The sequence below is a fragment of the Herpailurus yagouaroundi genome, unplaced genomic scaffold, assembly GCF_014898765.1.
Source record: "Herpailurus yagouaroundi ecotype Mexico unplaced genomic scaffold, PumYag 205, whole genome shotgun sequence".
Lineage (NCBI taxonomy): Eukaryota > Metazoa > Chordata > Mammalia > Carnivora > Felidae > Herpailurus > Herpailurus yagouaroundi.
The window spans coordinates 3952459-3980014 of NW_024412436.1; the positions used below are offsets into that span (position 1 = coordinate 3952459).

The 27556-nt window shown below is 41.5% G+C and overlaps 1 protein-coding gene across 2 annotated transcripts in view; it reads left to right on the forward strand.

Annotated features, from left to right (window-relative positions):
* Positions 1–27556, forward strand: part of NME7 (NME/NM23 family member 7) — a 262404-nt gene that overhangs the window by 205352 nt on the left and 29496 nt on the right. The window lies entirely within an intron of this gene.

Here is a 27556-nt window from a genome sequence, read left to right on the forward strand (position 1 = left end):
ATATATTATTACTTGGCCATCTGATGACTTCAGACTGCAACTTTAAATGACCAAATTGTAAGATGCTGTGTGTAACTCAAAGAATTAATGTATTTTTGTGATTGGCATATATTACGTAGATGGCAATATTTTAATATATATATTTAACAATCATTTAAAAAAACGGAAAGCTATGGGGCGCCTGGGTGGCTCAGTTAGTTAAGTGTCCGACTTTGGCTCAGGGCGTGATCTCACGGTTCCTGGGTTTGAGCCCCGCATCGGGCTCTGTGCTGTCAGCACAGAGCTGGCTTTGGGTCTCCTTCTGTCCCCCTCTCTCTCTGCCTCTCCAGCACCAAAACTAAACAAACATTAAAAAAAGAAAGAAAAGCTACAGGATTCATTAGATAATGTGAAATGTGTTTTAAAATCAGGTAAAAATACCATTACCTTAAGTTTCTAGTCATAAAAACACGTAAGGAAATTAAGAAGTCAAATATGCAGTGCAATAACATTAAAAGTAATAGTTACCATTTACTGACTATATGCTGGGTTCTATCTAGCATGATAGATAAACACTTTGTATAAATTAATTATTTTACTCTCCAAAGGAACTTTAATAGGTTATTACTATTATGTCCATTTTTTCAGTGAAATAAATTGAGACACAGAAGTTAAGTAGTAACATTCTTAAATCAAACCGCTCCTATAGGACAGAGCCATATATTGACCTCTCATCTGTGTAATTAACATAAAATAGAAAACAATGAAAAATTATAAGAAAATATTAGTGAATATTCGTCTGGTTGGGTTTTTAAAAAGTCATTTCTAGGCCAACAGCAAATAAACTTTGAAAAAAAATCGAAATTTCATTCTGCAGTTTTAACGCTTTCGTGTGTCAAAAGGAACTGAAATGAAATGAAAAGACACATGATAAACCGAAGTGATGATAGCATCAATGACAGAAAACGATTGACACCCTCAAAACATATTTATTTTAGAGAGTATTATTTATGTTTTATGTCAAATTTATCAGTCTTTTTTTTTTTTTTTTTTTTTTTTTTTTTTTGCCTCTTAAGTCATACAAAGAAAAAGTCTTCCCCCACATTTTGTTTTCATTTTCTTACATTGAAATGTTCAGTTCACCTGGAACTTGACGTATGGTGTCGGGTGCGGACTAGTCAGCTGTCACAACATCATTAAATCCTTCCATGCCTTCACAGTTACTTCTCATTTATTAAAGGCTTATACACATCTGTGCCTGTTTCTGAACTTTCTGTCTTTTTCAATTGGCCTGTGCCAACAAAGTACTGTTTTTATTATTGTACTTGATACTTTGAAAAAATTTTCTTGCTTTATTCTTTTAAGTTTATTCCTCCACAGGAACTTTACCCTACTCCCCCAGGATGTAAGCGGGACCTTGACTAACATTATGCTTATAAATTAATGTGGAAGTCTCTTATCTATAATTGTGAGTCTCCAACTGTGTATGCCTCTTCTTTTATGCAAGCAATAGGGTGTTTTTTCATAGGGGTCTTGATGTGGCATATTAGATTTATTCTCATCCGTTTTTGTTTTTGTTGCTATCGAGAGTGACTTTGTTAACTCCATTAAGGTTTTTTGCTATAATCCAAGATGTTAATGTGATAAACATGTGATTACATGGTAATGTATTCTTATCTAAATTATGCACCCTGGTACGAAATTTTGGCATACTTGTGAAATATAAAAATGTAACAAACTTCATTTTATAATTACCCAGGGTATGCCATGTTTATTTAAAATTTTCGCCAACTTTATAAATAGTCCTTTTACCTTCTGAGAGTTTAGGACCCATAGACTAGGTTTGAGTACAGACTGTTCAGTGAAATTGAAATATTATTAAATTATGAAATGTATTATTTTATGAAATTTATGAAACTTATTTATTACAAAGCCATTTACTAAATCACTAAAATCTTTCTAACTTAACTGCTTGGGAGATTTCATTGTGTTAATAACAGTGTGGTTTAGAGAATTCATCAAAAACCGAAGTTATGGCTGCAGCAGCCTGGTGATTCATACTTGATGTAACCTTGGATAAGTCCCTTTTTCTTTCCATGTCTCACTTTTATCAGCAAAATGGAACAAAGACTGCTGACAGAACCAAGGGATGTTCTCCTAGTTAGGGATTAACCGTTGCAGATTGTTACTTGGCTTTAAATGATAAAGTATTATAAAACACTTAGAAGTCAAAATTGTTATCTGTTCATAGGTCTCTAAAGTGAAATTCAGAGCGACATAAAGACAAGCTGTTGGATCAGGGGAGCCCTTTATACTCCTGCTCATTAAGAGAACACCCTTTAGATGTAGGTTGACCGTAAAATGGATTACCTAATCCAGGAACTTTCCGAAAAGCAGCTCCATTCAGACAAGATGCTAGGACAAAAGACATAAACTGGAACTGTCATTGGCACCCTGGGATTATGGGCTCTCTGTTTATGTGGGGAGCCAGGGAAATGGAAAAAAGCTACTTTTCCTTAATCTTTCCCTCAGGTGATATTTCCTGAGCTGAGTTTATTTATTGTCATATGTGTAGATTTTAGAAGGTATGGTTTCAATTCATATTTTATTACCATCTATTTTATGGACTTATTTTTGTAGCCAATGATTACAGCACGTATTACTTGCTGGCATTGTAATGGGATTTCAGAGTCAAACAAGACATTTCTCTTGTCCTTATTGAGCTCACAGTAAGTTTTAAGGTCAGGGATCTTTTTTTTTTTTTTAGTGTTTATTTATTTTGAGAGAGAGAGAGAGAGAGAGAGAGCGAGAGAGAGAGAGAGCAAGCTGGGGAGGGGCAGAGAGAGGGAGACACAGAATCTGAAGCAGGCTCCAGACTCTGAGCTGTCAGCCCAGAGCCCGACACGGGGATCAAACCCATGAACGGTGAGATCATGACCTGAGCCGAAACCAAGAGTCAGACACTTAACCGACTGAGCCACGCACGCGCCCGTAGAAGTCTTAACATGAATATAGCAATCGGATTTATTCGGAGGCTCTGAACTGTGACATAGCCATTTTTGTGGTTATAGGAATAAATGACAGTATCTCTGGTATGAGACATCTTATAAGGCTGTTTCACTGGTAATGTTCCGGATACTTCATTGGTAGTAACTCTAAAGATCTTAAATTTGAGCTGTAAAGAAAGCATTAATGGCAAAGTGTATAGCAAAACTAGTTGAAAGAAATTCTTTAATTAAAGAATTAAAGAAATACTAGTTTTTTACTAAGAGCAAAGGATTCGGAAAGGTGAGGCTTCAGCACGACAGGTACCCTCATATTGCTGAGGACAGCTACATGGCAACAGGTATTGCAAGCCACGGAGTTTTTCCACTGGGTTCCAGAATTCTACTTCTTAGAATCTAACCGGGGGGGGGGGGGGCAGGACTACAAAATAGAAAGTTCCCTGCACAGATGCTCATTGAAGGAGTATTTGGGGCAATTGAAATCGGAAATAATGTGCGTGTCCAAAGGTCCCTCCTCTGAGAAGGCTTTCCTGATCCTCCCTGCCTGTATCAAAGGTCCTTCCGTGTTTTCATAGGGTTTTGCTTCCCTCTCACATAGCAGCATAGCCCACAGCTGACACAGCCCTGCACCCTGCACTCCGCACTCATTTCCTCATGCTAGGTTTCCTCATTCCATAAATGAAGATAATAGCAGTGCCTGCCCTATCAGGTAGCATGGTGCCTTGCACAGAGTAATTGCTCAACAAATGATAGCAATTATATTGTTATTAACCACAGCACATTGTCTGTTCGCTTACATATATTTCCCCAGAAGACTGAATACTCATAGGGAAGAGAATCTGTCTTGCCCAGCACGTAAATGCTCCTCCATGAATCATTTTTCAAGAAAAAGAGGGAAGGATTTGGTGAAATAAATTATGGTTCATGCACTCCGTGCAGAAGTATGTAACCTTTTTTTTTTTTTCCAAATAATGATGATGATGATGAACTACAGCAACAGATTCCCGCCTTGGTTGCACATCTGGATCACCTAGGCCATTTTGAAAATACTGATGCCCAGACCTACCCTTAGAGATTCTAATTATTTTTCTTTTGAACAATTTCAGACTTCAAAAAAGTTGCAAGTACAGTGCAAAACAATTTTTTTTTCATGAACATTTGGGATTAAGTTGCCAGCATAATGTCCTGTATGTGAATACTTTAGTGTGTGTTTTTTAAAAATTTTTTTTCAACGTTTTTTATTTATTTTGGGGACAGAGAGAGACAGAGCATGAATGGGGGAGGGGCAGAGAGAGAGGGAGACACAGAATCGGAAACAGGCTCCAGGCTCTGAGCCATCAGCCCAGAGCCCGACGCAGGGCTCGAACTCCCGGACCGCGAGATCGTGACCTGGCTGAAGTCAGACGCTTAACCGACTGCGCTACCCAGGCGCCCCTAGTGTGTGTTTTTAACATAAAAGGGCATTTCCTACATCCAAGTCAGGAAATTAACATTGATATGTTGCTACTATTTAATCTTTAAACCCCATTCAGGTCTCTCCCATTGTCTCAGTAATGTGTTTTAATAGCAAAAGCATCCGGGTCAGAGTCACCCATTGTGTTTGGTTCTCTGCTTAGTTTCTTTCAATGTGGAACTTGCCTCAGACTTTCTTGCCTGTTGACCTTCGTGACCTTGACACTTTTGACAATAACAAGCAGAGATTCTAATATAATTGGTCCGTTTATTCCTTTGCTCGTCAGAAACCTTTCTAGATGGTTTCTGTGTACATTTCTAATGAGACTCTGACACACTGATTTTGCTGAACGGCAGGTATGGCTTATACAAAAGAGCCACTTGTTGGCTCCCCGTTCGTTGTCCAGGAAGCTGCGAGATGCCTGTTGGATTTTATGACCCGACATTGTGTATGCCTCCCCCTGCTCCACTCAGCCTGAGTCCTCCTCTCACGCACATCACTGATGATATTTCTTGAGTTTTCCTTCATCTTTCCCAAAGCTTCTCTGCTGCTCGTGTTCCTTCTGTAGCCAGTTCCCAGCACTGCTGTTTTCTGATTTTCTTCATAGGAACAACCAACACTTTACATGTACTGAAGTTGAAATTCTCAAAGTTGCTGAATAGGTATATAGTAGAAAATACAGTGTTTGAATTTTGAATTGTATATAACAAAATAGTATATCAGTCATTGATTCAGATATTTACATTTTTTTAAATTGAAAACACAGCACTGGGGACACGGCAGTAAAGAGGATCCATGCAGCTCCTGCCTTTGTGGAGTTTACCTTTTAGGAGATAGTAATCATAGTAATTGCTTTTTAGAATAACGAGAACATGGATCTTCCCTCTGTTTTTGTTTTCCTGGTATTCTGTAGCTTGGTTATATCACTTTTGTGGTCATAAAACTAAAATTTTTAAAGTTGATCAAATATTTCCTTATATGTATAAATAGTTGGTCAAAACAAATATGAGTTTGGATATATAATTATTTCTGCATTGATTCCTGTTCTGGTACACTCTGGAAGAAAGTTAATCAAACATTAGCCAGAAATAAACAGAGGTGTAGGAATAAAATGGTTGGACAGGCCTGGCTTTCTTGGCCGTGGTTAGTACGGGCCTCTGCACGCACTGACACTCACAATTTGTCTTTAGTTTTAGTTTCTATCTCAAAGGAAGAGTTGTGATTTTTACTAGTACACTGTCAAAGAGGGAACGACTTGTACTAAGACAAAAGCGAACAGCTTTCTCTAAGAGATGTAAAAATAGTTCAGTAAGGCTGGGACTTTGACCTTGAGGTGGAAAATGGCAAGAGATAAGGCTAGGAAAGTCATCAAGGGCCTCGTAAAGTCATATTAAGACATCTGAACTTTATCCGGAGGGCAACAGGAATCCAAATAAATGTTTTACACAGGGGAATAGCACAGTCGTATCTGTGTTACAGGGATCACTCTGGCTGCAGGAAGGAGAACAGATCCAGGGGGAGGGGAGGGTTTCTGGTCAGTCTGGAGGGAGAAAGACCCGGCCAAAGGCTGTTAAGGTAATTTAGGGGAAGATTCTGGTAGCCTGAGTGGATGTGGCAGTAGGAACAGTCAAGAGACATTTAGGGGGCCAGAACGGATAGCCTCAGAAACTACTTGGATGTGAAGGGTAACCTAGGAGAATGAGACCAGATTAACTCCTGTCTCCAAGTGAAGGTGATGGCGACCGCTGTCGTTATCTGTGACACCTAAATTTCGTAAGACCACAGTTCTTTCATAAATTTGATGGCAAAGCCTAACGTGATCTCATGTGTAAGTTTTCTACAACCCGCCTAGGTGACTCACTTATGTGTTCAGTGACTCCTATGCAGTACGTAGCATGTGGAGAAGGCTTGAGACAGCCATGGAGAAAGAGCTGATGGCAAAATACAGATTTCTGGGTGATATTTAGGGTGAGGTTTTGGCAGGTGGGTGCATGAGGCAAGGTCACTGAGGATGTCAGCAAGAGTGGTTGAAGTCCTAAATAAGGGAAGGTGTATGGGGGGGGGTGGGGAGCCACAATAAAGGCAGAAAGTCAAAAGGGACTGAAAGCCTTTCTGAAACTTACGGACACACGTCCTGGAACAACCGAGGGAGGGAGCTCTGATCAGAGTAGGCTCATCTGAATTTAAAATTTCAGAGGTGGCGCTCAGGGGAGAGGCTGAGGTTCAGGGCGTGGCCGTGGAAGAGGCCGTGGGCCGGAGCGGAGGCCACCTTCGGTCACCAGAGATGTGGAGGCTTCAGCGTGAAATTAAAGTGAAATTAAAGGTCACCTGGGATCTTGGCCGGGAGGCAGGGTGGAGCGGAAAATGGTGATCCAAAGTTTGAAGTTCCCAGCAAAGGAGGGCCGTGAACCTGAGGCGTGTGACAGCAACGAGGAGGAGAAGAGAGGATCTAGCCAGATGGCAGAGCCTCGGAGTCGAGGGCCTCCGTGAGGGAGAAAGAGGAGCACCGTTTTTACGCGGCTGGCGAGACAAGCTGCACCCAAGGGCCCGAGGAGGTGATGACTTCGGGGAGATCCAGGTCTCATTTGAGGCCGGGAGGCCTGGTGAAGAAGTTCAAGTTTCAAGCGAGTTTACTTTGACACCGAGGGGCCACAGGGAGCCAGGGGAGAGGAATCCCAGAGCCAGGCAAGAGTAACAAGATGGGGGGAGATGGGCGACCAGTTGGAGGTCTGAATGTAGGCCGTCTGGGCCTGGTAGAGCCCATCTTCGTGCTCCTCACTGGCATTCTCAGCTTGTGCTTTTTGCCTGTGGTCCCCGCGTGGTTGTTGGAGCTGCATCGATCACTATTGTGGTCCAGGCAGGAGGGGGGAAGAGCAGGGGGCAAGAGGTGAAAAATACCGGCTCAGTCAGCATCCTCCTCCCTGCACGCTCTGAGGAGCTTTTCCAGGAGGCCCACCCCACAAATTCTGCCTATGATTTATCTGCCGATTTCGTCCCATGGCCACCCCCTTCTTCAAGGGGAACTGGTAAACGGAGTTCTCTTCGTTGACAACATTGCTCCCTCCAACACAATCAGGTTTCTGTTGGAAGGAAGAAAGGGAGAGTGAGCACTGGGGAGGGGGAGGGCAGCCTGTGCCACAATGGTCCACAAGAATAACAGGTGTTTAGCCGGGGACCAGGTTTCCAGTAGAATCGGCCCCTGCTGTTCCCCACTGTGGTGGTTCTCAAGCGTCCTACCCTGATCAGCAGCACCTGCATCACCTGACAACTTTGTGGCGCTGAAACTCCCTGGCCCCACCCTAGACTCCTGACTCATAAACTCATAAACTCTGGGGGGTCCGGCCCAGGAATCGGCTGTAACCAGCCCTCCAGGTAATTCCGCTGCCCTAAGGCAGTGGGTTCCCAGCCAAGAACATGCGTCAAAATCACCCATGGAGCTTTAATTTTTATTTTTATTGCAGTATAGTTAACATGCGGTGTTATATTAATTTTAGATACGCAATATGGAGTTTTTAGAACTGTAAGCCTGGAGTGCTATCATAGAAGATTCTGGTTAAGTAGATTTTGGATGAGCCTCTTGTATCTGTGGGTTGTTGTTGTTGTTTAAATGTTGCTGGTGATTCTGACATAGCTAATAATTAAACTAGCATTTGGAAACTACTGACCTTTATACCTTTTGGGGAAAAGTTGGCCATGGTTCTGCTTTTGAGGAAAACCTGGACCCTGTCAGACCAGCAAAGGGATTATTTTGCTTCCAGGATTTAGAATTGGAAACAGCAGGCAGTGTCTGGAATTTGAAGGGATCTGTGGTCTCTCTCAATGGACTCAACGGCAGCCAAGGGTTATTACACTTCCAGGGAGTCCTGGCCCCTGATTCGAGAAGTCTGTGGCCTCTCTGAAAGGAGCCAGTCCTGACCTGGTTGATTACCTGGATTTCTTGGCTGACGTCTCAGTGTTGAGGCTGCCATATGCCCTTTCAGGGGCTGACGGGGGGGGGGGGGGGGGGGGGGGGGGGGTGTGTGTGTGTGTGTGTGTGTGTGTGTGTGTGTGTGTGTGTGTGTGTGCATTAATGCATGCCGACGCTAACAAGGACCGAGGCCCTGGGTCTCTCACAGCTGTAAGCGGTTTTCCTCAGGTTCTTCACATCTGCACTCACCACTCAACATGGCAACATGGGCATGTGATGCACAGGTGTGCGGGGGGACCGAGCCGTATCTTCTCTCCCTGCTGGCTGTGTAAGTGCCTTGAGGGTCTGGACCTCTCGGACTTTTGAATCTCTAGTCCCTGCCGAGCATAGTGCAGGCTTTTAGTCAGTGTCTATCAGGTAAACGCATGGAGGAACGTATCATGAATGCGGCCGTGTGTCTCCACCCCCCCCTTCACATGGCTGAAGTGTCCCACCCTCACGAGGTGAGCCCCACTTTCAAGGGCCCCCATCCTACCGCTCCCTCCGTTTACTGGTTGTCAGAAAAGTCTATTGCTTCTTTCCCTGCTGACTGTGTGTGGCTAAAACCGGAACTAGGTGCACTGGAAAGTTGATGGTTTCCATAGATTTTTCGTCCTCTCAAGCAGAGCATTTCGGAAATCTCTACACTAACCTTAAGAGTATCCTGAAAATATAATGAAAATATAATAAGCATTAGGCTATCAAGTTCTAATTCTTTATGGCCCAATTAGTAATAAAGAATTGACGTTTTCTCAGATAAAGGAATCTTGGACTAAGGAGCCATTTCATGTTCCCTCCCGTACCCTGTCACATACAGAGCTCATGTTTCCTGCTCAATTAATTACTTCTCCCCTAGAGGGTCCGCACATGATCTCTGTAAGAAAGGGATCCTAATATTTCCCTCATTCGGCATAGGTAGGAGTTTAGTTTTTATTCACAGCCATAATGGATGTCTATGTATAAAATGCTGAAATAGCTTATTCCCGTTATAAATGTTTACTTCGTGGAAACTTCCATACCCATTAGCACTATACTATCCGGGCAGTCATTATCATGACTGAAATCTCGTTCCGCGCAGGGAGCTTACATGTCCATGGGTCCCTCTTAGATTCCACATATAAGTGAAACGTTATGGTATTTGTGTTTCTCCGTCTGATTTATGTCACTTAGCATTATGCCCCCTGGACCCATCCATGTTGTTGCAAATGGCAACATCTCATTCTTTTTTTCTTTTTCTTTTTCTTTTTTTTTTTTTTTTTTTTTACGACACAGTAATATTTTACTGTTTAAAGATACCACCTCTTGTTTATCCATTTATCTATCGATGTCACTTGAGTTGCTTCCATATCTTGTCCATTGTAAATAACGCTGCAATAAACACAGGGGCACATGCATCTTTTTGAATTAGCGTTTTTGTTTCCTTTGGGTAAATGCCCAGTAGTGGCATTACTGGATCATATGGTGTTTCTCTTTTTCATTTTTTGAGGACCTGTTTTCCACAGTGGTTACACCAATTCACATTCCCACCATCAGTGTGTGAGGATTCTCTTTTCTCTACCTCCTCACCAACACTTGTTATTTCTTGTCTTTTTGATATTAGCCATAATATCAAATGGCTAATATCAATATGTCAGGTGATCTCTCATGGTGCTGTGATTTGCATTTCCCTGATGATAAGTGATGTCGAGCACGTTTTCATGTGTCTGTTGGCCATCTGGATGTCTTTGGAAAAATGTCTATTAAGGCCCCTGCCCATTTTAATCAGATTATTTGGGGTGTTTTTTTTGTTTGTTTGTGTTTTTTTTTTTGGTGTTAAGTTGTAGAAGTTGTTTATATATTTTGGGTATTAACTCCTTACTGGATAGATCATTGCAAATATCTTCTTCTATTCAGTAGATTGCCGTTTAGTGTTGTTGATGGTTTCCCTTGCTGTGCAAAATCTGTTTACTTTAATGTAGTCCCAATAGTTTATTTTAGATGTTGTTTCCCTTGCCTGAGGAGACATACCTAGAAAAAAATGTTGCTGTGGCTGAAGTCGGAAAAATCACTGCCTGTGTTCTACGATTTTTATGGTTTCAGGTCTCACACGTAGGTCTTTAATCCATTTTGAATTTATTTTTGTGTATGTTGTAAGAAAGTGGTCCAGTTTCCTTCTTTTGCATATAGCGGTCTAGTTTTCTAAACGTCGCTTATTGAAAAGACTCCTGTTTCACCATTATTTATTCTTGCCTCATTTGTGTTAGACTAATTGAGCATACAAGTATGGGTTTATTTCGAGGCTCCCTACCTGCTTTATTGGTCTGTGTGTCTATTTTTGTGCCGGGACTGTACTGCTTTGATTACTGTGGCTTTGTAGTATCTTTTGAAATCTGGGATTGTGACACCTCCAGCTTTGTTCTTTGTTCTCAAAATTGCTTTGGCTGGTCAAGGTATTTTGTGTTTTCGTACAGATTTTTAGGATTATTCTAATTCCGTGAAGAATGTTGTTGGCATTTTCATAGGAATCGCATCGAATCTGTCGATTGCCTTGGGTAATATGGATATTTTAACAATATTAATTCTTCCAGTCTGTAAGCACGGTATATCTTTCCATTTGTTTGTGTTGTTTTCAGTTTCTTTCATCAGTATTTTGTAGTTTTCAGAGTAGAGGTCTTTTCTCCTCAATTAAAGTTATTCCTAGGTATTCCGTTATTTTTGGTGCAATTTTAAATGACATTGTATTAATTTCTCTTACTGTTACTTTGTTATTAGTGGATAGAAACAGCAGATTTCTGTATATTAATTTTGTATCTTGTAACTTTACTGAATTCATTTATCAGTTATGATAGTGTTTCGGTGGAGTCTTTAGGATTTTCTATGTATAGTAGTATATTACCCACAAATAGTGAGTTTTGCTTCTTCCTTACCAATTGGATACTTTTTAGTTCTTTTTTCTGTCTGAATTGCTGCAGCTAAGATTTCCAGTACTGTGTTGAATGAAAGTGGTGAGAGTGGACATCCTTGTCTGGTTCCTGACCTTGGAAATCTCTTGGTTTTTTCCCATTAAGGATAATGTTAACTGTGGGTTTTTCATATATGGCCTTTATTATGTTGAGGTATGTTCCCTTTAAACCCACTTTATTGAGTTTTTATCATGAATGGATGTTGTATTTTGCCAAATATATTTCTTGCGTCTGTTAAGATGATCACATGCTTTTTATCATTTCTCTTATTAATGTGATATATCACATTGATTGATTTATGGATATTGAGCCATCCAGCGTTAACTCTGCTTTAAATGTTTGGTAGAATTCATCTGTAAAGCCCTGTGGCCCTGGACTTTGTTGGGAGTCTTTTGGTTACTGATTTAATTTAGTTGCTAATAATTGCTCTGTTTAAATTTTCTATTTCTGTCTGATTCAGTTTTGGAAGGCTCTATGTTTCTAAGAATTTATCTATTTCTTCTAGGTTGTCCAGTATGCTGGCATATAATTGTTCATAATGTTCTCTTATAATCTTTGTATTTCTGTGATATCAGTGGTTATTTCTCCTCCTTCATTCTGATTTTATTTATTTGAGTTTCTTTTTTTCATGATAGTCTGGCTAAAGGTTTGTCAATTTTGTTTATCTTTTCTTTTTTTTTTTTTCAACGTTTATTTATTTTTGGGACAGAGAGAGACAGAGCATGAACGGGGGAGGGGCAGAGAGAGAGGGAGACACAGAATCGGAAACAGGCTCCAGGCTCTGAGCCATCAGCCCAGAGCCCGACGCGGGGCTCGAACTCACGGACCGCGAGATCGTGACCTGGCTGAAGTCGGACGCTTAACCGACTGCGCCACCCAGGCGCCCCAATTTTGTTTATCTTTTCAAAGAGCAGCTCTTGGTTTCATTGATCCTTTGTATTATTTTTTTTAGTCTCTATTTCCTTTATTTCCGCTCTGATTTTTATTATTTCCTTCTTTCAATCATTATCTCCTTTGGCGTAAAGTTAGATTCTTTATTTGAGATTTTTCTTGTTTCTCCAGATAAGCCTGTATCACTATAACCTGTTAGAACTGCTTTTTTTCCATCAGAGGTTTTGGAACCATTGTGTTTATGTTTTCATTGGTCTCCATGTATTTTTTTATTTCCTTTTTGATTTCTTAGTTGACCCATTAATTGTTTAACAACATGTTGTGGGGCACCTGGGTGGCGCAGTCGGTTAAGCGTCCGACTTCAGCCAGGTCACGATCTCGCGGTCCGTGAGTTCGAGCCCCGCGTCGGGCTCTGGGCTGATGGCTCAGAGCCTGGAGCCTGTTTCTGATTCTGTGTCTCCCTCTCTCTCTGCCCCAACCCCGTTCATGCTCTGTCTCTCTCTGTCCCAAAAATAAATAAACGTTGAAAAAAAAAATTTTAACAACATGTTGTTTAGCCTCCATGTGACTGTTTTTTCCAGATTTTTTTCTTAGAATTGAGTTCTAGTTTCATAATATTCTGTGAGGGAAAGATGCTTGATATTATTTCAGTCTTCTTACATTTCTTGAGATTTGTTTTGTGGCCTAACATGTCGTCTATCCTGGAGAACATTCCATGTGCAGTTGAAAAAAAATGGATTCTGGTTTTGGATGGAGTGTTCTGTATATATCTATTAGGTGAGTGTGGTCTAACATGTTGCTCAAAGCCACTGTTTCCTTATTGATTTTCTGTCTGGATGATCTATCCATTGATGTAAGTGAGATGTTAAAGTTCCATACCACCATTGTATTCCTGTCAGTTTCTCCCTTTGTATCTGTTAATATTTGCTTTGTGTATTTAGGTGCTTCTATGTTGGGTCCGTGGATAGTTACAACTATTGTGTCCTGTTTTGGGATTGATCTCTTGATAATTATGTAGTGCAGTTCTTGGTCTCTTGCTAAAGTTTTTGTTTTAAAGTCTCTTTCATCTGATACGGGTATTGCTTCCCTGGGTTTTTTTTGTTTCCATTTGCATGGTATGTTTTTCCATCCTTTCGCTTTTAGTCTATATGTGTCTTTAGGTCTGAAGTGAGTTTCTTATAGGCAGCACCTAGATGGATCTTGGGTGTTTTTGTTTTTGTTTGTTTGTTTATCCATTCATTCATTCTTTTGATGGGAGCATTTAGTCCATTTATATTTAAAGTAATTATGTTGTGTTCTGGGCTTTTTAAAAAAGTTCTGGTCTTTTCATTTATTCTTCTCTTACTCTCTTTGCTTGTGGTTTGATGGCTTGCTTTAGGGTTATGCTTGGATTCCTTTCCCTTTATATTAAGTTCAAATACATCCTTAAAAGCACTAACTTGTTACTTCTCCCTTCACATTTTAAGTATGTCATGCTGAATTTTACACCTCTTTATTTTGTGTATCCCTTGACTGATTTTGGTAGATGTAACTGCTTTTACTGCTTTTACGTTTTAACCTTCCTATTGGCTCCGCAAGTGGTTAACCTACTACCTCTACTATATGCTTGCTTTTACCTGTGAATTTTTAAAATAATTTTCTTACTGGGGCGCCTGGGTGGCGCAGTCGGTTGAGCGTCCGACTTCAGCTCAGGTCACGATCTCGCGGTCCGTGAGTTCGAGCCCCGCGTCGGGCTCTGGGCTGTGGGCTCAGAGCCTGGAGCCTGTTTCCGATTCTGTGTCTCCCTCTCTCTCTGCCCCTCCCCCGTTCATACTCTGTCTCTCTATGTCTCAAAAATAAATAAACGTTAAAAAAAAAATTAAAAAAAATTTTTCTTACTTCTAGTTACGGTCTTTACACTTAAAGAATTTCCTTTGACATTTCTTATAAAACTGGCTTAGTGGTGATGAACTTTTTCAACTTCTGTTCATCTGGGAAATTCTTTCTCTTTCCTATTCTGAATGATAGTCTTGCTAGACAGAGTATTCTCGGTAGCAGGTTTTACCTTTCAGCACTATGTTATGCCACTCCCTTCTGGCCTGTAAAATTTCTGCTTAAAAATCAGCTCACAGCCTTCTGGGGTTTCCTCTGTGTATAGCTGTTTACTTTTCTCTTGCTTGCTTTAAAAATTCTCCTTATCGGGGTACCTGGGTGGCTCAGTCAGTTAAGCGTCTGACTTTGGCTCAGGTCACGAGCTCACGGTCCATGAGTTCGAGCCCCGTGTGGGGGCTCTGTGCTGAGAGCTCGGAGCCCAGAGCCTGCTTGGGATTCTGTGTCTCCCTCTCTCTGCCCCTCCCCTGCTCATGCTCTGTCTCGCAAAAATAAATAAAAAATGTTAAAAAAATTTTTTTTTAAATTCTCCCATCATTACCTTTTGCCATTTTAATTATCATGTGTCCTGGTTTTAACTTCCTTGGGCTCATCTTGTTAAGGCTCTTTGTGCCTCTTGTACTTGGAGGTCTGTTTTCTTCCTCAGATAAGCGAAGTTTTCAGCTACCACTTCTTCAAATAAGTTTTCTGCCCCGTGCTCTCTCTCTTCCCCTTCTGGGATCCCTATAACGTGAATTTTATTACGCTTAATGACGTTACGGAGTTCCCTTCACCTGTTCTCATTTTTAGTATTATTTTTTCTTTTTGCCGTTCAACTTGGTTGCTTTCCATTATCCTGTCTTCCAGATCGAACCGTCTATATTCTCTAGTCTGCTGTTGATTCCCTCTAGTTTTTTTTTTTTTTTTGAAGTTTTTTTATTTTTTATTTTTGAGACAGAGAGAGACAGAGCATGAACGGGGGAGGGTCAGAGAGAGAGGGAGACACAGAATCGGAAGCAAGCTCCAGGCTCTGAGCCATCAGCCCAGAGCCCGACGCGGGGCCTGAACTCACGGACCGCGAGATCGTGACCTGAGCCAAAGTCGGACGCTCAACCGACTGAGCCACCCAGGCGCCCCAATTCCCTCTAGTTTATTTTTACTTTCAGTTATTCACTTCTTCAACTCTGACTATATCTTTGTTTATGTGTCTTCGTATATGTATTCTTACATCTTTGCTGAAGTTCTCATGAGTTCGCCCACTGTTTTCTCAAGTCCAGCAAGTATCTTTCATGACCATCACCTGGAATTCTTTATCAAGCATGTTGCTTGTCTCCATTTCATTTAGGTCTTTTACTGTGATTTTGTCGTGTTCTTTTCCTGTGGGACATACTCCTCTGTCTTCTCATTTTGTCTCTGTTTGTTTCTACATGTTAAGTAGGTCAGCTACACTAGTCTGCGAACTAGTGTCCTAGCACCAGCTAGGTCCCGTGGTATCTTCTAGCACAGTCCCCCCTGGTCACCAGAACCAGGTGCTCCAGGGGTGTCCCCTGTGTGGGCTGCTTGAGCCCTGCCGTTGTGGCAGAGCTGTGACTGACTCCAGCCCAGCCAGCTGCAATGACCTACTTTGTCTGCTCTGGCCATAGCGGGCAGAGTCTGGTCCCTGGGCTGGTGAGGGGCCTGACGCTGCTGTGGGCTCCTTGGTGGACGAAGCTGGTTGTCAGCCGGTCTGTCTGCCATTACCCTGTTGGCCACAGTTGTGGGCACACCAGGGCAGGGCTCGCTCCCCGTGCAGCCAGCTGAGAGGCCAGGCGGCCAGAACTGGGGGTACACTGGAAAATGGAGTGCTCTCTCTGTCTCCCCCCGGGGCAGGAGTTACTTGGGCTCCGGTCCCCGCCGGGGCTGCCTCTAGGGTGCAGTGGGGCAGGAGCCACTTTGGAGGGATGCCTCGGAGGGAGGTGGGCAGGTTGGGTGAGGCAGGTCCACAGGGGAACGCGGGAGCAGGTATGTTGTGCTAACAGGGTAGACGGCAAGCGTCCAGCCACCGAGTCTGGGCTGCCGAAGAGAAATGGGGCCCGCCAACACTTTAGTTCCTGGGCACCTCTCCTGAAGGTCCCTGGCCCTCAGGCACATGTTCTAAGATTAGTCAGTAAATCGTCACACATACTCCGGGTGCTTTTCAAACTGCTGCTTCTGTGCAGCGTCTTGGGCCGGCTTACCTACCGTTGCTGGCTCTTTAAGAGCAGGGTCTCAGTTTCTCCTTGCCCTGCAGCTCTCCCAGAATTAAGCCTGCCGATTTATCACATTCTGAGCTAAGCTCTGATGACTTTCAAAGCTCCCAAAGTTGAGCCCCACTGGTTTTCAAAGCCAGATGTTATGGAGACTCGTCTTCCCAGTGCCGGTACCTAGTGCCCGGGGGGCCTGGTGAGGGGTCGGGACCCTCTGCTGCTCCAGGCTTGTGACATCCCTCCTGTTTGCGATTGGTTGGTCTGCGCAGGGATTTGATTCCCAGCCGTGTGTCCGCCCCTCTTACCCTTTTCAGCGTGGCGTCCTTTCCGCAATGAACTGTAGAATGTCCTGCCCGTCATTGTCATTACTTGCATAGCTGTAGCTGTTCTCTTGGCGTGTAGGTGGGATGAGGTTACTCAGTGTCCTCCTTTCCCTGATTGAACCCACTTTACAGCCACATATAGAATCATTATGCCTTATGTAGACATAAGGCAGTAAGTCCAGATTTTATTTCGGAAAGGTTGGTTAATTAATCGCTGGAAAACCCATATAAAATAAATAGATGCAAAATAATTAGACCAAAAATATCACCTTAAAATGGCATTTAACAATCTCCAAGCTGGGGCGCCTGGGTGGCTCAGTCGGGTAAGCGTCCGACTTCAGCTCAGGTCATGATCTCAACGGTACGTGAGTTCGAGCCCCACATCGGGCTTTATGTTGACAGCTCGGAGCCTGGAGCCTGCTCCGGAGTCTGTGTCTCCCTCTCTCTCTGCCCCTCCCCTGCTCATGCTCTGTCTCTGTCGGTCTCAAAAATAAACGTTAAAAAAATTTTTTTTAATTAAAAAAAAAAAAGAAGAATCTCCAAGCATTTTCTCATCTTTCCTGCCTGTTCCCTAGCAGTGGTTCTCAAACATGAGCAGCAGCGGAATCCCCAGAAGGCTTTTTCAAGCCCACAGACTGCCAGACCCCAGAGTTTCTGAGTCCGTAGATCTAATTTGGATTTCTGCCAAGTTCCTAGATAACACTGATACTCTTGGTCTAGAGTACCACACTTTGAGGGCCACTCTCCCTAAGCCTAAAGCCACTGACCACTCTCACGATTATTAGTTTGCATTGTTTGTTTTTCTGGCTAATCGTTCTCAGATTTGGGATTTCATAGGAACAAACCAAGCAACGAATGACAGTAACAAAACCCACACTGGGGATAGATAAAACAATCAACTTTTCAAAATTTACCAAATGAGGGGGTGCCTGGGTGGCTCAGTCAGTTGAGCATTCCACTCGATTTCAACTCAGGTCATGATCCCAGGGTCATGGGATCAAGCCCCACATGGGGCTCCACTCTGAGTGTGGAGACTACTTGAGATTCTCATTCTCTCTCTCTCTCTCTCTCTCTCTCTCTCTCTCTCTGCCCCCTGTCCTTCTCCCCTGCTCGTGCTCTCTCTGAAATAAAAAAAATTAAAAGTTAAAAAATAACCAAATGAGGACATTAAAAACATTGTTTATCGTCACCATCATTTTGTCTTGAAAGGACATTTACTTGCCAGTGTCATTTGATATAGAATAAGGGACTGTCTCTTCAATTGGATAGAATCGTCATTACTCGAAGGTTACTTTGTTGCTATGGCAAGCCAAGGACATGATAATAGAAGCAGTTTGCTACAGGTATAGGCAAAGACATGGTTGCATTGCGTAGGCAATTTTAAAGCAGTAATAGGATCTACTCAAAGTTTGTCTCCTTTTTATTTTCACCATGCACAGGCAGTTCCAAACAATGTCAGTGAGAATATACCGCCCTCTCCCCAAGGTGGACCACTGATGCCCAACCCGTGGTTCACCACTGCTTTGTTGCCCTGATTTTCCCCATTATGCCAGAAAGTAGTAAAATGTCATCCTGGACCAGTGCCACCTGTGGAATGGTGGACAGGAGCCACTGGGTTCAGTTACATCTGATTATGGAGTCTTTGGATTCTAAATTATACTGAAACTTGATATGGAAAAACACAGTCATGTTTTTTAGGTCAGGGAGGAAACTATGTGAGATTTCTCTAGTTTTGAGAGTAGTGATTTTGTCCATAGTAAAGAAAATTGTACAGTTTAAAACACATTCACAACGTAGAGGACAAAAATTCTTTTCTTAATTTTTTTAAATTCATTTTGAGATAGAGCACACACGTTGGGGAGGAACCGAAAGAGAGGGAGAGAGGATCCAAGCAGGCTCCTGACTGTCAGCACGGAGCCCGATGTGGGGCTCAAACCCCATGAACCATGAGATCACGACCTGAACCGAAATCGAGAGTCAGTCATTTAACTGACTGGGCCACCCAGGCACCCCAACAAAAATTCTTTTCTAAATGTTTGGAGAGGTAGAATCTTCTAATCACTTCTGCCACGTAGGCTCAAATATGATACATAGGTGTGAATGTAAATGACTCTTTATTTAACTATGACTGACAAATGTATAATATTCTAATTCAAAGTGGAAAGCCAGACATTTTTCTGTAACATTGAGTTCAACTCAGTATGAAGAATTAAAAATTAATTTTCACTTTTGAATCTATGATTTTTAAGCTATTGAAACGTGTGTATATATTTTATTTCCATTTCATTCCTTCGTTAATAAGAAAGTGCAGTCATTTTGGTGGGTGTTCTTTTGAGGACACAAGTATGAGTCCCAGCTTTTGAGGAATTGAATGTTTAGCTGGGAAAACAAGATAAATACACATATGAAGTTAAATTGTAATACGAAATTAAACACCGGAATGTCGCCAGTGAGCATATGATGAAGAGTCAGAAGCAGACAATGGGCGTGATGAGAATTGAATGGAGAACGGTATGATTGGTTGAAGGGATGAGAGGGATTTCATTAATGAAATGGCATTTCTTGGGAAGGGCCTTCAAGAATAAGGTAAATTATTATCTGTGGAGAGGGAGAGACAATGGCGGGCTAGTTTTGGGAGAATATTGAGTTACCCAAATCTAGTTGCAATGGAGGGTTCCTTTAGTATCTGTGGGAGCTAGATTTGGAAATGTAAATTAGGCCTACATTATGAAGGGATCTGAAGCCTCCTTTCTGGTGACCATATTGAACATTAGGATAATGATGATAAAAATTAGTTGGTTAAGTGTCTGACTTCAGCTCAAGTCATGATCTCATGGTTCGTAAGTTCGAACCCTGCATAGGACTTTTTGCTGTCAGCACAGAGCCTGCTTCAGATCCTGTCTCCCTCTCTCTCTTCCCCTTAGCCACTCACATGGGTGTGTGTGTGTTCTCTCTTTGTCTCTCAAAAACAAACACACGTTTAAAAGTATCATAACTACACTTCACTGAGCAGTATATTCCAGGCACCGTGCTAAATGATTTACCCGCATGATCTACACACCCTCCTGGGTAGTTCCTATTATCCCCATTTACACTTAAGGAGAGGGAGGCTGCCGTAGGTGAGGTCACTTGGCCGACATCACACTGCGAGTCAGTGCCAAAGAGCTGAAATTCAAACCGAAGGCCCCCGTCCCAAATCCTCCTTCTGTCAGGCAAACTAGGTTAGGGATGGCAGAAGGGTTTCAAGTGACAATTCTTGATCTACTGATGAGATTCCAAGACCACAACCAAACGGAACAAAGATACGCCATGGCCCCTTGGCGTCATGGATACTAATGTCTGCCAGAAACGAGGAGGGGAGTTTGTTGGTATGTATGACACACAGTGGCTACTCAGGCTCTGAAAGCCATCATTCAAAGGTTTTTGAATAGGGCAGTGATCTGATAAAGTGGAGTGTCCAAAACTTGAACCAGGCAGCAGAGTTTTGGTGAGTAGACAATAGGAGTAATGGAAGCATAGACGCCAGTCATCCAGTGAGACGTCTTAAGGACCTGGTGGCCCAAAATATTTGGAAATATTCTTCTACTTCCAGAAATCCATTTGATCACAAAAGGTACAGTTCTCGAAATGAGATCCGTCTCCTCCACTGATCTATGCTCAGTGAGAACCGTGACCCTGCTCAATTCCCCAGAGCCGAGGGACTCAATGCATTTTCCTTAAATAAATCCAGTAATATTACAAGTAAAGATAAAAACAATCATAGGCATTTACTTTGTGCCAGACATTGGGCTCAGTGTTTTCAGTGTAGCACGTGCATTTGGAACCAGACTATCTGGGTCTGAATTGCGGGTTTGGGATTTACTAGCTAGTTAAGCAAGTAGCTTGAACTCTTGTGCCTCAATCTCTCATCTTTAAGATGGGGATAATAGTAGTACTTAATTCAGAGGGTAATTCCAAGAAATAAATTAGTTGATATAGGCATACCTTGGAGATACCGTGAGTTTGGTTCTTGAGCACTGTCATAAAGCAAATCACATGAATATTTTGGTTTTCCAGTACGTATAAAAGTTATGTTTACACTATACTGTAGTCTCTTAAGTGTGCAATAGTATTATGTATGTCTAAAAAAAAAGGCGCATATCCAGGGGCACTTGGCTGGCTCACTGCGTGGAGCGTGCAACTCTTGATCTCAGGGTCGTGGGTTTGAACCCCACGTTGGGTGTAGAGATCACTTTTAAAAAATAAAATGTTAAAAAGACGTACATACCTGAATTTTAAAATACTTAATTGCTGCTCATCATGTGAGCTTTCAGCAAGTCATAATCTTTTTGCTGGTGGAGGGTCTTGCCTCTGTGTTGATGGCTGCTGACCGATCGAGGTGGTAGTTGCTGAACATTGAGGTGGATTGGACGTGGCTGTTTTTTTTATTTTATTTTATTTTTAATTTTTTAAAATTTACATCCAAATTAGTTAGCATACAGTGCAACGATGATTTCAGGAGTAGATTCCTTAGTGTCCCTTACCCACTTAGCCCATCCCCCCTCCCACAACCTCTCCAGTAACCCTCCGTTTGTTCTCCATATTTATGAGTCTCTTCTGTTTTGTCCCCCTCCCTGTTTTTATATTATTTTTGTTTCCCTTCCCTTATGTTCATCTTTTTTGTCTCTTAAAATCCTCATATGAGTGAAGTCATACGATATTTGACTTTCTCTGACTAATTTCACTTAGCAAAATACCCTCCAGTTCCATCCACGTAGTTGCAAATGGCAAGATTTCATTCTCTTTGATTGCTGAGTAATACTCCAGTGTATATATATACCACATCTTCTTTATCCATTCATCCATCAATGGACATTTGGGCTCCTTCCATACTTTGGCCATTGTTGATAGTGCTGCTATAAACACGGGGGTGCCTGTGTCCCTTCGAAACAGCACACCTGTATCCCGTGGACAAATGCCTAGCAGTGCAATTGCTGGGTTGTAGGGTAGTTCTGTTTCTAGTTTTTTGAGGAACCTCCATAGTGTTTTCCAGAGTGGCTGCACCAGTTTGCATTCCTGCTGGCAATGCAAAAGAGATCCTCTTTCTCCGCATCCTTGCCGACATCTGTTGTTGCCTGAGTTGTTAATGTTAGCCATTCCGACAGGTGTAAGGTGGTATCTCATTGTAGTTTTGATTTGTATTTCCCTGATGCTGAGTGATGTGGAGCATTTCTTTATGTGTCGGTTGGTCATCTGGATGTCTTCTTTGGAGAAGTGTCTATTCATGTCTTTTTTGCCCATTTTGTCATTAGACTGTTTGTTTTTTGGGTGTTGAGTTTGATAAGTTCTTTATAGATTTTGGATACTAACCCTTTATTTGATATGTCATTTGCAAATATCTTCTTCCATTACGTCAGTTGCCTTTTAGTTTTGCTGATTGTTTCCTTTGCTGTGCAGAAGCTTTTTATTTTGATGAGGTCCCAGTAGTTCATTTTTGCTTTTGTTTCCCTTGCCTCCAGAGACCTGTTGTGTAAGATGCTGCTGCGGCCAAGGTCCTAGAGTTTTTTGCCTGCTTTTTCTCGAGGATTTTGATGGCTTCCTGTCTTATGTTTAGGTCTTCCATCCATTTTGAGTTTATTTTTGTGTGTGGCATGAGAAAGTGGTCCAGGTTCATTCTTCTGCATGTCGCTGTCCAGTTTTCCCAGCACCACTTGCTGAAGAGACTGTCTTTATTCCACTGGATGTTCTTTCCTGCTTTGTCAAAGATTAGTTGGCCATATGTTTGTGGGTCCATTTCTGGGTTCTCTATTCTATTCCACTGATCTGAGTGTCTGTTCTTGTGCCAGTACCATACTGTCTTGATGATTACAGCTTTGTAGTACAGCTTGAAGTCTGGGATTGTGATGCCTTCTGCTTTGGTTTTCTTTTTCAAGATCGCATTGGCTGTTCGGGGTATTTTCTGGTTCCATACAAATTTTAGGATTGTTTGTTCTAGCTCTGTGAAGAATGCTGGTGTTATTTTGATAGGGATTATATTGAATACGTAGATTGCTTTGGGTAGTATCGACATTTTAACAATATTTGTTCTTCCTATCCAGGAGCATGGAATCTTTTTCCATTTTTTTGTGTCTTCTTCAATTTCTTTCATAAGCTTTCTATAGTTTTCAGCGTATAGATTTTTCACCTCTTTGGTTAGATTTATTCCTAGGTATTTTATGGGGTTTTTTGTGCAACTGTAAATGGGATCGACTCCTTGATTTGTCTTTCTGTCACTTCATTGTTGGTGTATAGGAATGCAACCAATTTCTATGTGTTGATTTTATATCCTGCAACTTTGCTGAATTCATGAATCAATTCTAGCAGTTTTTTGGTGGAATCTTTTGGGTTTTCCATATAGGGTATCATGTCATCTGCGAAGAGTGAAAGTTTGACCTCCTCCTGGCCGATTTGGATGCCTTTTATTTCTTTGTGTTGTCTGATGGCTGAGGCTAAGACTCCCAATACTATGTTTAATAACAGTGGTGATAGTGGACATCACTGTCTTATTCCTGACGTTAGGGGGAAAGCTCTCAATTTTTCCCCATTGAGGATGATATTAGCATTGGGTCATTCATATATGGCTTTTGTGATCTCGAGGTATGATCCTTCTATCCTTACTTTCTTGAGGGTTTTTATCAAGAAAGGATGCTGTATTTTGTCAAATGCTTTCTCTGCATCTATTGAGAGGATCATATGGTTCTGGTCCTTTCTTTTATTGATGTGATGGATCATGCTAATTGTTTTGTGGATATTGAACCAGCCCTGCATCCCAGGTATAAATCCCACTTCGTCGTGGTGAATAATTTTTTTAATGTATTGTTGGAACCTGTTGACTAATATCTTGTTGAGGATTTTTGCATCCATGTTCATCAGGGAAATTGGTCTGTAGTTCTCCTTTTTAGTGGGGTCTCTGTCTGGTTTTGGAATCAAGGTAATGCTGGCTTCATAGAAAGAGTTTGGAAGTTTTCCTTCCATTTCTACTTTTTGGAACAGCTTCAAGAGAGTAGGTGTTAACTCTTCCTTAAATGTTTGGGTAGAATTCCCCTGGAAAGCCATCTGGCCCTGGACTCTTGTTTTTTGGCAGATTTTTGATTACTAATTCGATTTCCTTACTGGTTATGGGTCTGTTCACATTTTCTATTTCTTCCTGTTTCAGTTTTGGTAGTGTATATGTTTCCAGGAAGTTGTCCACTTCTTCCATATTGCCCATTTTATTGGCATATAATTGCTCATAATAGTCTTTTATTATTGTCTTTATTTCTGCCGTGTTGGTTGTGATCTCTCCTCTTTCATTCTTGATTTTATTTATTTGGGTCCTTTTTCTTTTTGATCAAACTGGCTAGTGGTTTATCAATTTTGTTAACTCTTTCCAAGAACCAGCTTCTTGTTTCATTGATCTGTTCTACTGGGGGTTTTTTTGTTTTTTTTTTTTTGTTTGTTTGTTTTTTGGGGTTTCGATAGCATTAATTTCTGCTCTAATATTTATCATTTCCTGTCTTCTGCTGGTTTGGGGTTTAATTTGCTGTTCTTTTTCCAGCTCCTTAAGGTATAAGGTTAGGTTGTGTATCTGAGATCTTTCTTCCTTCTATAGCCTGTATTGCTATATACTTTCCTCTTATGACCGCCTTTGCTGTGTCCCAGAGGTTTTGGGTTGTGGTGTTACCATTTTCATTGACTTCCATATACTTTTTAATTTCGTCTTTAACTGGTTCGTTGGCCCATTCATTCTTTAGTAGGATGTTCTTCAGTCTCCAAGTATTTGTTACCTTTCCAAATTTTTTCTTGTGGTTGATTTCGAGTTTCATAGCGTTGTTGTCTGAAAATATGCACGGTATGATCTCGATCTTTTTGTACTTGTTGAGGGCTGATTTGTGTCCCAGTATGTGGTCTATTCTGGAGAACATTCCATGTGCACTGGGGAAGAGTGTATATTCTGCTGCTTTAGGGTGAAATGTTCGGAATATATTTGTTAAGTCCATCTGGTCCAGTGTGTCATTCAAAGCCATTGTTTCCTTGTTGACTTTTTGTTTAGATGATCTATCCATTGCTGTGAGTGGGGTGTTGAAGTCTCCTACTATTATGGTATTCCTATCAATGAGTTTCTCTGTGTTTGTGATTAATTGATTTATATATTTGGTTGCTCTCACATTTGGCGCATAAATGTTTACAATTGTTAGGACTTCTTGGTCTGTAGACACCTTGATTATGATATAATGCCCTTCTGCATCTCTTGATAAGTCTTTATTTTAAAGTCTAGATTGTCTGATATAAGTATGGTTACTCCGGCTTTCTTTTGTTGACCATTAGCATGATAGATGGTTCTCCATCCCCTTAATTTCAGTCTGAAGGTGTCTTTGGGTCTAAAGTGGGTGTCTTGTAAACAGCATATAGATGGATCTTGTTTTCTTATCCATTCTTTTACCCTGTGTCTTTTGATTGGAGCATTGAGTCCATTGACGTTTAGAGTGAGCACTGAAAGATACGAATTTATTGTCATTGTGATGCTTGTAGAGTTGGAGTTTCTGGTGGTGTTCTCTGGTCCTTTCTAATCTTTGTTGCTTTTGGTATTTATTTCTCTCTCTCTCTCTCTCTCTCTCTCTCTCTCTCTCTCTATATATATATATATATATATATATTTCATCTTTTATCCCCTCAGAGAGTCCCCCTTAAAATTTCTTGCAGGGCTGTTGTAGTGGTCACAAACTTCTTTAATTTGTGTTTGTCTGGAAAACTCCTTATCTCTCCTATTTTGAATGACAGCCTTACTGGATAAAGAATTCTTAGCTGCATATTTTTCTGATTCAGCACACTGAATATATCTTGCCACTCCTTTCTGTCCTACCAAGTTTCTGTGGATAGGTCTGCTGCAAACCTGATGTGTCTTCCCTTGTAGGCTATGGACTTTTTTTCCCTTGCTGCTTTCATGATTCTCTCCTTGCCTCCTGAGTATTTTGTGAATTTGAGTATGGTATGCCTTGTTGATGGTCGGTTTTTGTTGAATCTGATGGGAGTCCTCTGTGCTTCCTGGATTTTGATGTCTGTGTCTTTCCCCAGATTAAGAAAGTTTTCCGCTGTGATTTATTCACATAACCCTTCTACCCCTATGTCTCTCTCTTCCTCTTCTGGGACCCCTATGATTCTGATGTTCCTTTTTAACGAGTCGCTGACTTCTCTAATTCTTAAATCGTGCTCTTTTGCCTTAATCTCTCTCTTTTTTTTCTGCTTCATTATTAAGTTTGTCCTCTGTGTCGCTGATTCTCTCTTCTGCCTCATCCATCCTTGGTGCCGCTACATCCATCCATGATTGCAGCTCAGTTACAGCATTTTTAATATCATTCTGGCTATTTTTTCCTTCTTTTATAAACTCTGCAGAAAGGGATTCTAATCTATTTTCGACTCCAGCTAGTATTCTTATTATCGTGATTCTAAATTCTGGTTCAGACATCTTGCCTGTATCTGTGTTGGTTAAATCCCTGGCTATCGTTTCTTCGTGCTCTTTCTTTTGGGGTGAATTCCTGCTGAATTCCGTGGTTCAGGTTGTGCAGATTGTTGTCTTAATCCTCCAGTCAGTTTTCTAGGTGTGTAGGATGGTTTAGTGTTGGTCTGGCTGTATTTTGTGGACACGAGACACACAAAAAACTTCCATGCTCTTCCGCCATCTTGGCTCCTCCCTGTGGCTGTTTCTTAAAATAAGACAACAGTGAAGTTTGCCACTTTGAGGGACTCTTCACAAATGATTTCTCTGTCGCATATGACGCCATTTGGAAGCATTTTACCCGCAGTAGAAATTCTTTCAAAATTGGAGTCCTCTCAAACCCTGCTGCTGCTTTATCAGCTCAATTTAGGTAATATTCTAAATCTGTTGTTGTCCTTTTGACGGTCTTCACAGCATCTTCACCAGGAGTAGATTCCGTTTCAAGAAATGCTTTCTTTGCTCGTCCATGAGAAGCAACTCCTCATCCCGTCAAGTTTGATGCTGAGATTGCAACAATTCAGTCCCATCTTCAGACCACTTCTCATTCTAGTTCTCTTTCTGTTTCCACCACGTCCGCAGTTACTTCCTCCACTGAAGTCTGCAACCCCTCCAAGTCACCCACGAGGGCTGGAATCAACTTCTGCCAAACTCTGTTGATCTTGATATTTTGACCTCTTCCCGTGATTCACAAATGTTCTTAATGGCATCTAGAACAGGGAATCCATTCCAGAAGATTTTCAGTTTACTTTGCCCAGATCCATTGGAGGAATCATTATTCATGGCAGCTATGGCTTTGTGCAGTGTATTTCTTAATTAATAAGACTTGAAAGTCAAGATGACTCCTTTATCCATGGGCTGCAGGTTGGATGTTGTGTTAGGACTGAATGCAGCACTTGATGTAAATCTGCATCAGAGCTCTTGGCTGACCAGGTGCGTTATCAGTGAGCAGTAACATTTTGAAAGAAATCTTTTTTTTTTTTTTTTTTTTTTTTCTGAGCAGTAGGTCTTGACGATGAGCTTAAAATATTTAGTCAACCATGTTGCAAACAGCTATGCTGTCATCCAGGCTTTGTTGTTCCATTTGGACAGCACAAGAAGAGTAGATGTAGCATGATTCTTAAGGGCCCTAGAATTTTTGGAATGGTAAATGAGCATTGTCTTCAACTTAAAGTCATGAGCTGCATTAGCCCCTGAGAAGAGAGTCTACGTGTCCTTTGAAGCTTTGAAGCCAAATATTGACTTCTCTAATTATGAAAGTCCTAGATGGCATCTTCCAAAATGAGGCTGTTTCATCTACACTGAAAATCTGTTTAGTGTAACCAGCTTCATTCATCGTCTTAGGTCGATCTGCTGGAGAACCTGCTGCAGCTTCTACATCAGCACTTGGTGCTTCACCTGCACTTGTCTGTTACGGAGATGGCTTCTTTCCTTAACCCTCATGAACCAACCTC